Raw genomic sequence first — 17,074 nt, 5'->3', positions numbered from 1 at the left:
CAAGACCAATGAAATCTCAGGCACTGTAGCGTTGTTTCGCGCGGCATTAATTCGTGCTGTTTCATAGACTTCTTTCATGGTGCAATTTAGACCAGCGTATGGATTTATTTTTCTTCGAGTTGGGCAAATAGTTTCGCAGACATTTCTGCCGTAAATATTCGCGCTGCGAATGTCGTTGGCGCGTCCCGAATCCAAATTGTACAATTGTCAGAAACTTGGTCTTGCGTCGTTTTGGTATACATGTATCATCTTGTGATACACGTTGCCTTGTATTACGGACACATCGACTCCAGTAGGTAAGTCAGTTCGCAAAGTCGACAAAATTGATGCGAAGCTTATTGAAGTCGAGCTATCGGAAAGCAGTTGTGCTTTAAAATCGTTGGATATTCATCTAATGATGGCAGCACAGCATTTCCTTTGTTACAGCATATTTTTCTCTCTCTCTTGGAAAACTTTGCGCCACATTGGTCGCATCTTTCTACCATATCACCAACAGTGAATGTATCCACTCTCCTGGTACGTTTGGCTAGCAAGTACGTATTTTATTATTTAGCTAGCAAGTACGTAAATACTAATATTTTATTATTGCTCTAAAATGGGTTTATTGGAATTAATTAAAAAAGTGTTAATAGTAAGTTATTTATTTATAAAAATTAAATATATCGAAAATATTATAAAACAATACATTCTATTATTTTTCTTAATTAGTAATGGCTTGTGTTCGTCTTTGGTCAAATCGAGAATTTGTGTCATAGTTGCTATATGTTTCCGTAGATTATTGCGCTAGAAACTGCTTCTAGATTTTCTACTTGTATCTTTTTGTCAGCATTCTTGTTGCAACATTTTCTTTTCCCCATTTGATCGTACTCCCAGGAGTTGCAAACAAATATTCGTTATCACGTGATATATATTTTTTCGATTTTTTAGAAGTAAATTTATTAGGTCTTCCAGAACTTTCGGAATTAAAATAACTACTTTTCTAGAACCTTTTCCACCTTTCACTACTCTTTTGTATTTTGCGTTAGCATTTTTGTGATTCTGTAAGTGCATTATCAAAATTAGTATAGTTACTTCTGTTGTCAGTTTTGTAATTATCAATTTTTAAATATTGTACGTCACCACTACGCCTTCTATTAAATATTATTAAGAGAGCTAATACACATTGCATCAACAATTTGTAAGTGTTTATTTAGTCATCTTCATTGCGACATATTTACACGCAAATAACTCAGGAAGTATTAACTTCGTGAAAAAATTCTATAGAACAAAAGTTGCTTAGAATTAGTCAGTTTATCCATTTCCGGTCTTAATTCGAACATATATTTTTTCATCCCCGAAGAGAAGAAACTCACCCCAGGGCAAAAGCACTTTTTCGGTAAGGTCTGTTTTTATTTTTTTTTTTCAAACTCCCTGTGTAATTTCGACTCATTGTATTCATTGTCATCTTTTTTTCCTGAAATTTGAGTCTTGCCTCTTCTAAATTTAACATACGTTCTTATAATTCAGTTTTTTCTTCAATTGCCAATTCCCTGGATCGTATGTCAAAGTCTTTGTCTATATTTTTGTTTAAATACTCCAAACCATTCGTACGCAACAACACATTTTTAGTTTTTCTGTTTTTTTTGCTGGTCGTAAACATATAAAGCATACTTACATTTATTACACACTTTGGATAAATAAACATACCCAATATTTTTTATTTTCTTCTGACTTGCCTAAAGTTCTTGGCATATAAATAAGAAAACCTTAGTAATATAAGCAAATTTTTTGAATATCTTTTTTTATATCTTTCACAGTTTTATTATAAATAAATACTAACGTGGTGTATTTTCCGCTGACACTCCTTCTTCAGCCTCCACATTTACGATTACCTCTTCACCTTGATGTTCTAGTAAAATAACTGAAAAATAGTTATGTTAAACAATACCTATTATTATGAAGACGAAAGACTTGAAAACCCTAAATATTTACCATAAGTATGATTAACCTCAACCACTTGTATGGTGTATTCTTTGGTCTTATTATGCAGATATACTGAGGAATGATTCTCCTTCATTTTCCGACCCAATTCAATTATCTGTGTTTCTTTGGAAATAGTCCTCTTTTTCGGAGGAGGCGCCAAAGTTACATCAGCACACATATCTGCTATATCCTGCAAACATTTTCCCGTTTTACTAAATATTTCTTATACTACTCCTGATCTAAAATAAAACTTTAATTTTGTTATATTTTATTGAAGACAAACTAGTCTCGATATAATACAATATGGAAATACATACTACTCTTTTCAAAATGTGTTTTTTTATCAAAGACATATTTATTATCATCATAAGGCCGACTTAGCGCAGGCGGTAGTATGCTTGCCTCGAGTGCTGGTGTTCCGGAGTTCAAATCCCACCGCCGGCAAGAACAACTAGACATTTTTAAAAATGTCTATAGGCCACAGGTCGACAGCCTGAATAAAATGAATACCTTGGGTAAAACCAGGGGTAATAATAGGCGGTTGAAGCGTAGCACTGGCCCTGCTACCTTCCTTGTATACCTTAGGCCCTAGATATGGCAGACTAACCTGCTATATTTCCAAAGCCACGTGAGCGTTATAAAACGGGAGACCTCTCATGTGGGAGTTTTCTTTGTTTTGTGGTGGTTGTATTCGAGGAGCTAACCTAACATAAAGAAAGAATAAGAATTGTTTATTTATTGCATATAGCACGCACGTGTTAATTGCAAGTGAAGCCTACACGGCAAAAACGATGAAGGTCACTTTTATTCATTTTGTATAAAAGTTCATTTTAAAGTTCAAAGACTAATTGAGTGGCTCAGTTCCATACTTGTCTAAGCCACATTTTCATTATAAGTCAGAAAGTTGATGTAAAGTAAATTGGCGATAATAAAAAAAGCACTCGATGTAGAAACATTTTAATTTATTTTGTAAATGAACAAGATATTATATTATATTTTGTAAAATATATGCGATAATTACCGGGGAATATCTGTCACAAGCACCATCAGCAGAGTTTACGGAAAAATTATCAAAAATAAAATAGAAGAAGAATACAAGGACTTAGAGGCCGAAGAGCAAGCCGGTTTCCGCGCTGGCAGATCCACCACTGACCACCTATATTGTGTAACACAGTTAATAGACAAACAAATAGCCTACAATCAAGAACTGCATTTAGTGTACATAGACTTAAAAAAAGCATACGATACTGTACCACAAAGTAAACTTTGGGAAGCCCTCGAAAAAACTAACATCAGTCTGAACCTCATTAAAGCTGTAAAAAATCTATACCAATATAATATAGCAAAAGTTAAGCTAGGCAAGGAAATCTCGTCAGGATTTGAAGTGAATAAGGGTCTTAAACAGGGCTGCTGTCTATCGCCGACACTATTTAAAATATATTTAGAGCAAGTTTTGAAATCCTGGAAAAGGAAATGTAAGAATATGGGTATACCGCTAAATGATGATAACATGCTATACACTCTATGTTTTGCGGATGATCAGATTCTTATGGCCCAGGATTATCACGATATTGAATATATGACCCGAAAAATCATAGAAGAGTACCGGAACTGGGGTTTAGAAGTGAATACCAAGAAAACGGAATATATGTGCGTTGGATATATACAGCAGGATCTAGCGTTGGAAAATGAAATAACTATTAATCACTGTCAGGAATATAAATACTTGGGTCTTACAATTACACAAGATGGAACGTTGGACAAGAATATCCAAGAAAGGTGCACACAAGGAAGGAAAGCTATCGCATTATTGAACAAAATCCTATGGGACCAAAGTATCGCCAAAGAAAATAAACGTAACATCTATAACAGCATTGTTAAGAGCATTATAACATACAGCAGCGAAGTTTGGCCACTTAAAGAAAAATCCGAAAATATGCTCAGAACAACTGAAATGGACTTCTGGAGAAGATCTGCTGGTATATCAAGAATACAAAAAATCAGAAATACAAGAATATTGGAGATAATGGATGTAAAGCATACAATAATGGACGATATAAAAACAAAGCAACTAAGATGGTTTGGCCACGTACAACGTATGGAAGAAGACAGATTACCCAAGCAAGTGCTACGATGGGCACCAAAAGGACGGCGGAAGAGAGGAAGACCTAGGAAAAGCTGGATAGAAGGAATCCATAGGGAAATCGGAGAAAGAGGCTTGAACGAAGACATGTGCTACGATCGAGAGCAATGGCGATTGGGAATCGGAAGACGTCGTAGAACGTTATGAACCGATTATATATATATATATATATATATATATATATATATATATATATATATATATATATATATATATATAACAAGATATTACTTTAACTAAAAGTTATACAAAGAAAAATTAAATATGAACGTGTGCATCATACTTTTGATAAGAACTTGTAGGCAACTTTGGCGCTAATACTAACTTTAAAATAAGTAATACAGTTGTTGGCTAGCCAACGATAAAGTAGGTCGATAAATTATTTTATTAATCATTTTCAACGTCAGACTCAATTAAATCTCCAGTTGGTTTTTCAATGATTTCTGATTGAAGCGATCTATAAAAATTGTGATGTTCTGGAGGTATATATTTAAGATCTATTAAATCTTTCTTTTTTTCTTTGTAATAGGTCGTCCATGGGGATACAACAATGGTAGCTCAACAGGCAAATCAGTAATTACAGGTCTACCACGACCAACTCTTTTTATTAAATCAAGTTTACCTACTCAAGTTATAGTACCTACATCGTCTTGGGCTCCTTTTTGCGTAGTTGTATCTATCTGATTTTGAGCCATTCTACTTTTTCTTTTTCTACAGATATTTTTCTGTAAGTTATGGACGCTTCCAAAATTTTTGTAGTAAAAAAGTGATCTGCTGTCATCTGATGCACAACAAATTTTGGTGTTTTCTTTTTAGCCTTTTTAATAACATTCATCCAATCATTTGGATGAAAAATTTGAGGATGATACTTTTCTCCCTTTCTATTATACCAAAATCTTGATCGCAGCTAGAAAAGCTATGGCCAGGTATAAAAAATTTAAAATTTATTTTTTCAATTTCCGAGTTTTGCAAAATTTTACCCAGTGCCAATACAACTTTAATGTTGCGATTTTGACCACCGTGACTATCGCTGTAAAGAGTGATTTCTCTGGTTGCTGATGGTAAGCAGTTTTGAATGTGATAAATAAGACAGGACGCCACTTCTTGGCCTCCTCTGGAAGCTGTGTGTTCGCCTCAAACATGCATGTGGCCAACATTATTTACCTCATCATGGATACCGAGATTTTACACCCAGAGTTGTCGCTTGTAATATACTACACCAGTGGATAACATTGGTGTAGGTAAAAGTTTTTTGAAGGTCAAAAACCATAACTTGTTTTGTTCCATTGCTGGATCTAGCTTCACCTGCATCTCTTTTTTCATATCTCTTACTGCATCTGCTCGCCGCAAATGAAGTTCATATTGAATTTTAGCATTAGTATTGCCTGTGCCAATAGTACTAGTTTGTGCCTTAAATTCGTCACAAGTTTGACACGTGTCTTTATGCGGTTGATGAAAATGTAAGTTAAATTTACTATTGAATATGTATCGGAACATATATACAGTGATACTGCTCGATGCCCTTTTTCAGTACACTGACTTTTGTACCGGGTGTCCCAATAAGAATGGCTCTCGGCCATATCTCAGGAACCGTTTATAGTACAGCTTTGGGAAAAAAAATTTTATAAGAAAAGTTGCCTCGAGAAAAGCCTGGAAATTATTTTCATAATTGTAAGTCCACCGCCAGAGGGCGTAATTGAATATCAAAAATTAAAAAATCGAAATTTTACAAAATTTGCCTAACGAAAGGGCACTGGAAATCCGATTATCGTATTCTTTATAAAATTCTGCGCATATTTTATTTCACAAGTTTAAGTCTACCTGTGCAAATAAGAGGTGGGGGTGAGTGGGAACCTTGTTATGAAAAAATCGCTGTAAGTCCGGTTCTGCTTAATCGATTTTTGCAAACTTGGTCTTGTTGAAAACAGCTCTTTTTCGTCAATGTAATAGTTATAATTTGGAAACAGCCTATTACGTAATATGCCGACTAGGAGGCGCTATTTATTTTCTTTTTAGAAATCTAGTTTTCTTTGGAAAATATTAAATACAAGTATGTATTTTTTCCTGTATTACAAAATTAGACCAAATTAGCAACAGAATACCGAAAACCGCATGTCTATACCTTTTTTCTATCTCGAGATATCTTAAGAAACGTGTAAATTTTAAACATAACTGTTGCTGTCATATAAGTAGAAATATATAGAAGCAAGCAGTGTGCTATGGAAAAAAACAAAGAAACATTTTCCAGATGTCACCGCATATAATAAATCAAAACAAAATATGAAAAAATCTACTACTGGGGTGACGTCTTTGAGGATATTTCATTGCATACATTCTAGCCGCAACAGTTGCATTTCTTATGCATTTAAAGAATGTGGCTATCACGTCAAATGCTTCTTAGTTTGTAAGAATCATCTTGAATTTCACTCTGTATAAATTTTATATAAAATTTAATAGAAACAAACCGCAACAAACCATCAATGCACAAATTTTTATGTTTTACTGATTTGACACATAATTTGACACATGATGACTTCTTGAAGTTAATACTTCTAATAGTTCTATTTTTTCCATAGCACACTATTTGTTTCCACTTTGACTTCCTTAACTTAGTTTACCGGTGACAATAACAGTTATGTATTTATCTTAGTTAGGAATAGCATAATTGATATTAAAATATAATGAAATAAAAATTAAAAATTTGTGTAGAAAATCTGATGTTTTTACATTTTCTACGATTCATCGAGAGAAAAGCAAATGCGCGGAGGCAACAATTCATAAAAAATTACATATTAACGCTATTTTTTTGGTATTATTTTAGCTATTAAAATTAGTGTAATATTTAAATAAAAATAAACTTAAACTGTTTAAAATATATTTATTTCGTTAAGATCATAATAATAGAAGTATAACTTCTTACTCGCGTACAAAGTACACACACTCTTTTTTGTTATATTTTATAGTGTGTGTGTGTGTGGAAAGATAATGGCATGGAATCAAGTCCATTTGCCACAGAAAGTTGTAAAAGTAATTTTCTTATAGTATAACTACAGAGATGTGGGTTATGCCGTTTTAAATTTGTATTTTATTTTCTTTAATAAAATTTACTAAAAGTTCCAAGGTTTTTATTGGCAGCTAACAAAATGTGTGTGAGATTTAATGGAAGAAAATATTTCATTTCAATAAGTGTACGAATTAAATCATTGGATTTTTTTAAATGTTTTTTGCAACCGAAAAATATATGATTTAGATCTCCGTAAGAGTTCTGATCACAACTACAGGCCGAGGACTGTATAATGCCCAGCTTAGCAAGGTGCGATGGAAATCGCCCATGATTTGTTTTAAGTCGAAAAACACTTGCCGAAAAGAATTTTGAAGTAGGGTAGTTGAAAATATATAGAGGTGGGGATGGTAGGGTAGGATGTATTTTAAAGTAGGTATTTTGTGAGTGTTCTACAGTATTTTCCCACTGTCGTTCCCATTTTAATCTTATTTTATTTTTTATCAAATGAAAGACGTCTGGTAATGTATAAATATTACAAAGAACTCCGTTAAGTACTTCTTCCTTAGCCAAACTATCAGCTTTTTCATTACCTAGTATACATGTATGACCTTTGACCCATACAAATGTTATATTTAAATCTGCTATCAAATTTTTTAAATTGCATAATATAGGACATTTCATTCTTTCAAATTTTATGCTTTTTATTGACTCCAATGCAGACTTAGAATCAGTTAGTATTACTCCATCTCGTAAATTATTTGATGTTAACCAAGTAATGCCCTTCCAAATTGCTATAAGTTCAGCAGTATATATGCTACATATTGATGGTAATTTAAACATAAATGATTGTTTTGTATTTTGGATAAAAACTCCACAACCAACTCCGTGTTTTGTTTTTGATCCATCTGTATATATAAATGGCTTATTGACTAATCCACCTAATATGGATTTTAGAAGGGTGTGATTTATATGATGGTATTCTGTATAATTGGGTATTATGACTCTGTGTGGTTTTATTAGTGATCTATAGGGTATGGTATACATAAACAATGTTTTATTTTTACCAAAAGAAATGTGATCAGCATTGGTCTCAACGAAAGCTTCTGCCAGTGGAGGAGAATTCTTTATTTTCCAAAAGCGGTTTGTTAAATCTTCTTTTGCAATATCACTTAATTTGTTGATCATGTTTGACTCTAAGGATTTTAGTTTTAAAAGATATTTTTGTGATAATAGCTGCCGACGCAAATCCAAAGGCAATTCATTACATTCTGCCAGTATTGCTTTCACCGGTGATGATATCATTCCACCTATGCAAGTTCTAAGACATTTATATTGAACTCTGTTTATTTTGTTTAGATTGGTGTTACAAGCAGATCCGTATAAACAACATCCATAGTCAATGATAGACCGCACATAGGCTCTATAAAACAATAAAGCTATACCAGTAGCTGCGCCCCAACTTCGATTTGTTACACACCTAAGCAAATTATAGCCTTTCTCACATTTGTTTATTAAGTGACGTATGTGACTCGACCATAGTAACTTGGTGTCAACAATGATACCTAAATACTTAAACTCTTTAACTACCGACAAGGTACGCCCACACAGAGTTAATCTCTCTGGTGCACGTAGTCTATGCCTGGTAAAAAACATAATAGAGCATTTTTCTGTTGAAAGGGTCATACCATTTTCTTCTGTCCATGTACTTACCTTATGCATAATATTATCAAGAGCCTCAGTGCATGCTTCATAACTATTTTGGATGGTGTATATGCAGATATCATCTGCATATTGTATGCAATTTACGGAATTATGAAATAGTGAATGAATATTGGCAGAATATATATTAAAGAGTATAGGACTAAGTACGGATCCCTGTGGCAACCCATGATATATATATATATATATATATATATATATATATATATATATATATATATATATATATATATATATATATAGATGCACGTTAAGTTGTGACTTCCGGTATACAGAAGAGGCTGTCCGACCTCCACATTTTCTACTAGGAATAATTTTTTTAAAATTGTGTATTTGGTAAAAGGGGGGCTTATAAAATGGGACTACCTATTGAGGGAAAAGGATTTACCAAAATAAATTTTGTATATATATACGTATATACTGAAGCGTACAGCATACGTTATGGCTTCCATATATAGGGTAGTTCAAGGAGCGTTGTCACTTCCAGCGGTGTTGTCATATTTTGGAAGTCACAACGACTTGTCTGCTAGATTTACCTCCTACTTTGAGCGTAATGTGTGATCTTTTGAAACTTTTACTGTGAATACAGTTGTCTGTGTTTTACAGTTGTCTATTTAAATTAAAAGATTGATACTCTTTGATTATACAGGTTTACAAAAAAATACATTTCGGACTATTTGACGAGCCCATGTGACTAGGGGGTTTTTCAGGTATATGATTGACATTTATTTTACAAATACTAATATTTTATTATTGCTGTAAAATGGATTTATTGAAATTAATTAAAAAAGTGTTAATAGTAAGTCATTTATTTATGAAAATTATATCAAAAATGTTAATAAATAAATTTGAACTTATAGAAAATTTTAATATTTATTATTTTTCTTGATTAAATTTTGAATTTTACATTTTATGACAGACACCGTCCTTTTAATTTTTGATGTACCAGTAATAATATGTAATAAGAAAATTAAATGGCTAAATACCCCAGGTGGGGATGAGCCGCTAAAAAGCTATCTAGATCTTTTTCAAGCAGATTAGTCCCAGTCTGCTACTCGATACTATTGACTGTGTTTCTCCATTTCTTTCTATCCTGTCTGTTTCTGCTAGTCTCTAATTCCTGCCCTATGTAAATCTTCCTTTACTTCGTGTAACTATTTATTCTAGTTCCTCCACGCCTCCTTCTAGCTCCGGGTTTCCATTGTAAAAATTGAGTTTATAGTTGTTGCTCTACCTGCTCTCCATATATGCCTCAACCATCTAACACTGTGCTGAAATCTGAAAATCTGGAATAATATCTACCCGGGTCGAAACATTTTTTTTTAATTTATGAAAATAGTTATTTATGAAACAGTTCGTGAAGTATGCTTTTTGCGAACGCACGCGATGTTTAGAGCATGAGCGACAACGGAGCGAGTGCTATATATCGCGTAAGTTCGCAAAAAGTACTTCACGCACAGTTTCATACAATATTTTATCTACGATAAACAAATAAAAAAACTGTAACTCTTCGTCACTGGAATTCATTTTTATTCTACAATTTTTATAACTTTGACATTTAGAAATTCTTATTTCTTTCAAACCACAAAACTGTCAAATTTTTTTTTGTAATTTATGCTCACTATGTCATCACCATGACAACGCGAAAGTTAAAGGATATTTGATTATATAAAAGTGTGTCAAAAACAGTGCGAAAAAGTAAATCCCATTTAAAATACACTGTTACTTTACGCACACTTTAAACTAAACCCTTCACGCACTGCTATCTATAATGACAGTTTTCACAAACTAAAAACTTATACATAGTATGATATAAAGTAGATAAAAGTCATTTATTAATTACTAATTAATTATAGTCAGAAGAAAATTAGATCATGCACCCCTTGTTTTTTATAATTGTTAACATACTAAATTGCATATCCAATAATTATTGTTATCCATTAAATAGATCGATGCAGATCAGCCTTATATCGGATCCTCTACTAGTAGTCCGTTCGCTGACGGTAAAATATTGCAAAACCCATAAATTTTGAAATTTGTGGGTTTTGAAATTTGTGAAACCGCTGACATGAAATTTGGCATACACATAGGTAACATGTCAAGGAAGAAAATTGATATTGTGCCGATGTGTGCTTTTGCCATGGAGGTGACTTTCACCTCGTCTCGGGATGAAAAAATATACTTTCAAAATAAGTCCGGAAATTGATTATCTAACTAATTCTACGCAACTTTTGTTCTATAGCATGTTTTCACTTTTTTCGTGTTATTTGCGACTAATCATGTTCATTTTTCAACAAAAAAAAACTCATTTTAACGTTTTTTTGCAATTAACTCAAAAAGTAAGTATTTTATCAAAAAAACCATTCTTAGGAAAAATATAGCCCATAAAAAAGTGAAAAAAATGGTGTACTTATGTATGAGATCCCTAGACCCAGTAAAATAAGAGTTGTAACTAATAAAAAATAGGTTCATACACGCCAAATTCCAAATTGAATATTTCAACGTGAACTGTCAAAAACTAAAGCACTTTTTGGGGAACACTCATTACAACTTTTTTCTAGTGTTTAAAAAAAAGGTTAAGAAAGTTTTTAGCATTAAATTAAGGAAGGAAGTTACGCTCAAAATGAAGATCCGTTTTTTTTGTAAAAAACCATAAAATTCACCCCCTAATTAGCATCCTAAATGAAATTAATTGTCACCACTTCACAAGTTGATTTACTGTGTATGTATTGTTTATAAATATGATCTGTAAGCTTTATCAGTTCAAAGTTCTTATTTTTGAAGGGGATGCAATTGAAAGGGATTAAACTAGTCACTAACCAACTGTGTATGCCAATTTTGAACAGCCATATCTTAACCAATATTTGTCTCAAAGAAAAACACATAATCCTAAATATTCAGAAAGGCAAAACCTACATTTCTTACTATGTATTCGTAATTTTTGGTATCACTACTAAATTTTATGTCATTAAAAAAAACATTTTTTTCAAAAAAAAAAAATTACTGTAAAACCAATTTTTTTCAAAAATAAGCCCTTTAAGCCGATGAAATTACAGATCATATAAATATTACATAACTTAAGTATATAACTTGTGAAGCGGTAAGTATTAATTTCATTTGAGATTCCAATTAGGTGGTGCTTTTTCGGATTTTTTTAACAAAAATAGGACCTACTTTATTTTGAGCGTATGTTTAGAACTTTTTTAGAAAACATAAAAAAGATTTTTTTAAAACTTTAAAAAAGTTGTAATAAGTTTTCTCAGAACAGTGCATCATTTTTTGGTTGCTATCATTTTTCGGTTATTTCACGTGAAATCATTCGTTTTTAAATTTGACGAATATGAACCTGTTTCCTGTTTTACATTAGCTACAACTTTGCTTCTACTGATTCTAAAAGTTCATACGTACATCAATTTTGTTACTTTATAAGCTATATTTTTAATGGTTTTCCCGATAACATACTTACTTTTTGAGTTATTGGCAAAAAACCGTATAAAAGTGTTTTTTTCTTGAAAAATTGACATATTTTCGCGCAAATAACTCAAAAAGTATTAACTTAGTGAAAAAATTATATATAACAAAAGTTGCTTAGAATTAGTCAGTTTATCTTTTTCCGAACTTATTTTGAACGTATATTTTTCACCTCCGAGAAGAGGAGAAACTCACCCCCAGGACAAAGTTTTATTTTCACTTTTTTTCTTTGACATGTTACCTACGTGTATTCTAAATTTCACGTCAATCCGTTGTTTAAAATTTGAAGCAAATCCGTTAATGAACTATAATACTATTTCGATAAGATCGTAAAAAACGAATCAGAATATTTGTTTTGTTTGTATAATAATTATTGTTTTAGCATACAGTCAAGTCGCCCTTGAATCCAAAACATTTTTTTTAAAGAAAATAAAATTTTTATTGGGTATTGGAATATGTTCAAGCAGACATTTCCGTTCAAATTTTTAGTCACAACATACAACATATCAATGTTAAATATTATTAGAGCAACCTTAGGGTGTCACATTTCTTTTAATGACCTACACCGATTTTTATTACCTACTGCTGATAAAGTGATATCAAATATCACTCGTCGACATCTCTGTATTAATTTGAAATAATAAAATATAATAATATGTAGTTTTGTATTCTAAAATATTTGGAAAAAATACCTACCTATGTATTTTTACCTATGAAGAGTACAGGTTCAATATCGGCAAATGAGTTTTGTTTTAAATACCGTTCGTATAGAGGTGTTCGTTAAGAGATAAGCGCAAAATCTTGGTTCAATGCTAATTAAATGCACTAATTTTTTTCGAATTCTTAGAAAACTAATAAATATTTTTGAAAAATTTAAACGCAGAATGGAAGAATACATTATTACCGAGGGCCGAAGTTCCCTGAAAACTTATATAATGTTTATTTTAATAAGATAACGGGATGAAAAAACAAGAGAAAAGTTAGTGTAATTTTTAATTTCGAATACTTCATTCAAAAGAAACTTTTTGTTTATTCTAAGGGACTTTCGGTCCTCCGTAATAATGTAATCTTTCATTGTGGGTGTAAGTTTTAAAAAGTATTTCTTAGTTTTCTCAGGATTCGAAAAAAATGAATGCATTTACATAGCATTGGACCGAGACTGCGCCTACCCCATTAAGAGAGAGTTTACTGTATTTCATATTAATACTATAATTTATTACTTTACACTTTTTATCGCTCTTGATTCATTTTTTCGTGTATTTAATTCCATTCAATTGTAATTGTACACTTAATTTTTTACACGTTTTATTACTTTCGAAATAACAATAACTATAAAATCGATTTTTCAGCCTACTTGGGTCAAAAAATACGCAATTTTCGGAAATTTCGTTAAATGAGAACATTTACCTACATTTATTGTATTTAAGCTTTTAATAAGATTTTTTAAAATAATTTAGATTATTTAATAGATACATTCACCGGAACGAAAACGGGCACCCCAAAAAATGGGTCGTTTTTGATGGCTCGTATCTCCTAAACCTATTGTCCGATTTAAGTATTTTTTTAATATGTTATAGCCTTATTCTTTAACAATATCGCTGTAATAATATTGCTTCTAGACAGGTAAATTATCATTGTATACCGGGCGTACCAATCAAACTGGGTTTTTTTCTCAATTTTCACAACACCCTGTGGAATATTCTAGCCTTTATACAATATTGAAATTAAAACCTAACTATAGCCCCAGGTTTTCTTAACATTCTGTTTTTTATTCATTCGCTTATGTTGGATAATAAAACAGTTAGCGACTTAACAAGTAGCCATGTTCTTTATCAATACATGGTGTTTCTAAATAAGTGCGACAAACTTTAAGGGGTATAATGATCGTTTACTTGATAAAGCTATGTCCGCAAATGCTTGCAAATGTAAAACTCTTTTGCCAAACGATCATTATTTTTTTATGCAGAATTACTCCTTAAAGTTTGTCGCACTTATTTAGAAACACCCTGTATCGATAAAGAACATGGCTAGTTGTTAGAGTCCCTAACTTTTTCATTATCCAACGTAAGCGAATGAATAAAAAAACAGAATGTTAAGAAAACCTGGAGCTATAGTCGGGTTTTAATTTCAATATTTTATTAAGGCTAGAATATTCCACAGGGTGTTGTGAAAATTGAGAAGAAAAACCCAGTTTGATTGGTACACCCGGTATACAATGAAAATTTACCTGTCTATCAACAATATTATTATAGCGATATTGTTAAAGAATAAGGCTATAACATATTAAAAATTACTTAAATCGGCCAACAGGTTTGGGAGATACGAGACATCAAAAATTACCCATTTTTTGAGGTGCCCGTTTTTCGTGCCGGTGAGTGTAGATTGAATTAGAAGTTCATTGTAAAAAAGGAAGTAAAAAAAAATGTATAGGTAAAATATTATAGATTAAAATAAGTACAGATAATATATAATTATAGAGATATATTATAATCACTTATTGTACCTTCGTTTAAGGCTAACTTTAAAAGTAAAGCAGATCTGCTATTATTCATGTTTAAAAAACAAAAGGCACACAAAATACTAAGTACGATTAGGACCGCGAATCTAGAACAAATGAATGTCTGGAAACCGTTACACAGGGTTGCCAAAAAACGGAAGTCACATCGAGCGGTGTGGTATACGGAAGACGCTACGCGTTGTGTACATAACCTGTATAGTAGTACGGGAGCGACACTAGCGCTGGAGATATACCGTCGAACTAAAATCTGATCTTATGAGTATGTGAGATACGATATGACTTCCGGCGAAATTTTTAATATAAGCGTTCTGATACCATTTAGTCGCCAAATTCGTAAAAATATAGGCAAAACGTTGTGACTTCCGAAATCGGAAGTCATAACGGTATATATGAAGTGACAACGTATTACGAGTATCTACTTTGGAAGTAACATGGATACATGTATCAATATATATATATATATATATATATATATATATATATATATATATATATATATATATATATATATATATATATATATATATATATATATATATATATATTAAAATTTTTTTGGGGAATGCAGTCAATAAATTTTTGGGCTATTCAGTGAAACACTTTGAACTTATTAGTCGAGCTTTCGAAAATTTTATTTTCTTTATCAAGACTATCTACAAATAAAAATGTTTAAATTTAGATAAAACTCAAAACAAAACTTAACTTACTGCTTAAATTTTGCAAAATTTATAATTACATTCTTTCTTTTGAAAAATAATCATAGGTACCTGTATCAGACTATAAGATTTTTCAAATCTCCTACACTTTTGAATTTGGCACTAAATTTTAATAAAATTAATTAATATCACTAATATTTAACATTAACTTTTCTGTTTTTGAAAACATAACTTTTATTTTGAATTGATAATTACATTCTTTCTTTTGAAAAATAATCATAGGTACCTATATCAGATCATAAGATTTTTCAAATCTCCTATACTTTTGAAATTAGTACTAAACTTTGACAAAATTAATTAATATCACTAATATTTAACATTAACTTTTCTGCTTTTTGAAAACATAAATTTCCTTATTTTCTTATCATAGATTTTTATTCAATTCCTTATAAACACCTATATACTATTACCATAGTTACATTTAGTTTTTGTCAGCCATGTATTTATGATAAACTAAATTTTTTAAAAGTCAATCAAATTTAGATTATTACTTCAAAATTTAACCAATTATTATCCTTTGTTAAGTGTTTTTGCTAAGAATTTTTATTGTTTTTTATGTTATTCAAATTGTACAACAGCCGTTTACCATTGATATTTTTAATCTTATGTATAGTAACCAACATTTTTTTATAATCTAAATTCTGGTAAGTTACTCATTACTATTTGTTCTTTGATAAATAATCTAATATTTTTTTTATCTTATTGCATTGTAGACATTCTTGAAAAAGGAAATAAACATTTCCGAAAGCTCGAATATTAGACAATAGTATACTTTAAAGCCCCAATTTGACTTCAATACCCAAAAAATTTGTAAAATTTATATATATATATATATATATATATATATATATATATATATATATATATATATATATATATATATATATATATATAGAAAAGTTCAAAGTGTTTCTCTTCTAATCAGCCCAAAACACATTGACTGCATTCCCCAAAATTATTCATTTTAGGGTGTCCCAAAAGTAGCGGAACGGTCGAATATTTCGCGAACTATACATCGGATCGAAAAACTGAAAAATACGTATTAAATCATTTTTAAAAATCTATCCAATGACACCAAACACCAATCCCCACTACACCCCCTGGAGCTGGGGTGGGGGCAACTTTAAAATCTCAAACGGAAACCCCCAGTTTTCTTGCAAATTTGGATTCGTTACGTAAAAGTAGGCAACTTTTATTCAAGACATTTTTTCGAACTGTGGATAGATGGTGCTATAATTGGGGAAAACAATTTATCCTGATACCATAGGTAAATTATAGAAACGGTCTAATATCTCACGAAATACACTTCCAAATGAGAAACCAAAAAACATATTTTAATCTTTTTCGAAAACATATCGAATAACACCAAACATGATCCTCCAACCCACCCCCTGGTGGTGGGGTGGGGGGTAACTTTAAAATCTTAAATAACAACCCCCACTTTTTATTGCAGGTTCGGATTGGTCATAAAAAAATAAGCAACATTTATTCGAAACATTTTTTAAAATTTCTGATAGATGGCGCTAATAAATCGTATTTTT

The sequence above is a fragment of the Diabrotica virgifera genome, chromosome 9 (assembly GCF_917563875.1).
Source record: "Diabrotica virgifera virgifera chromosome 9, PGI_DIABVI_V3a".
Taxonomy (NCBI): Eukaryota; Metazoa; Arthropoda; class Insecta; order Coleoptera; family Chrysomelidae; genus Diabrotica; species Diabrotica virgifera.
This window is presented reverse-complemented; position numbering follows the sequence as displayed.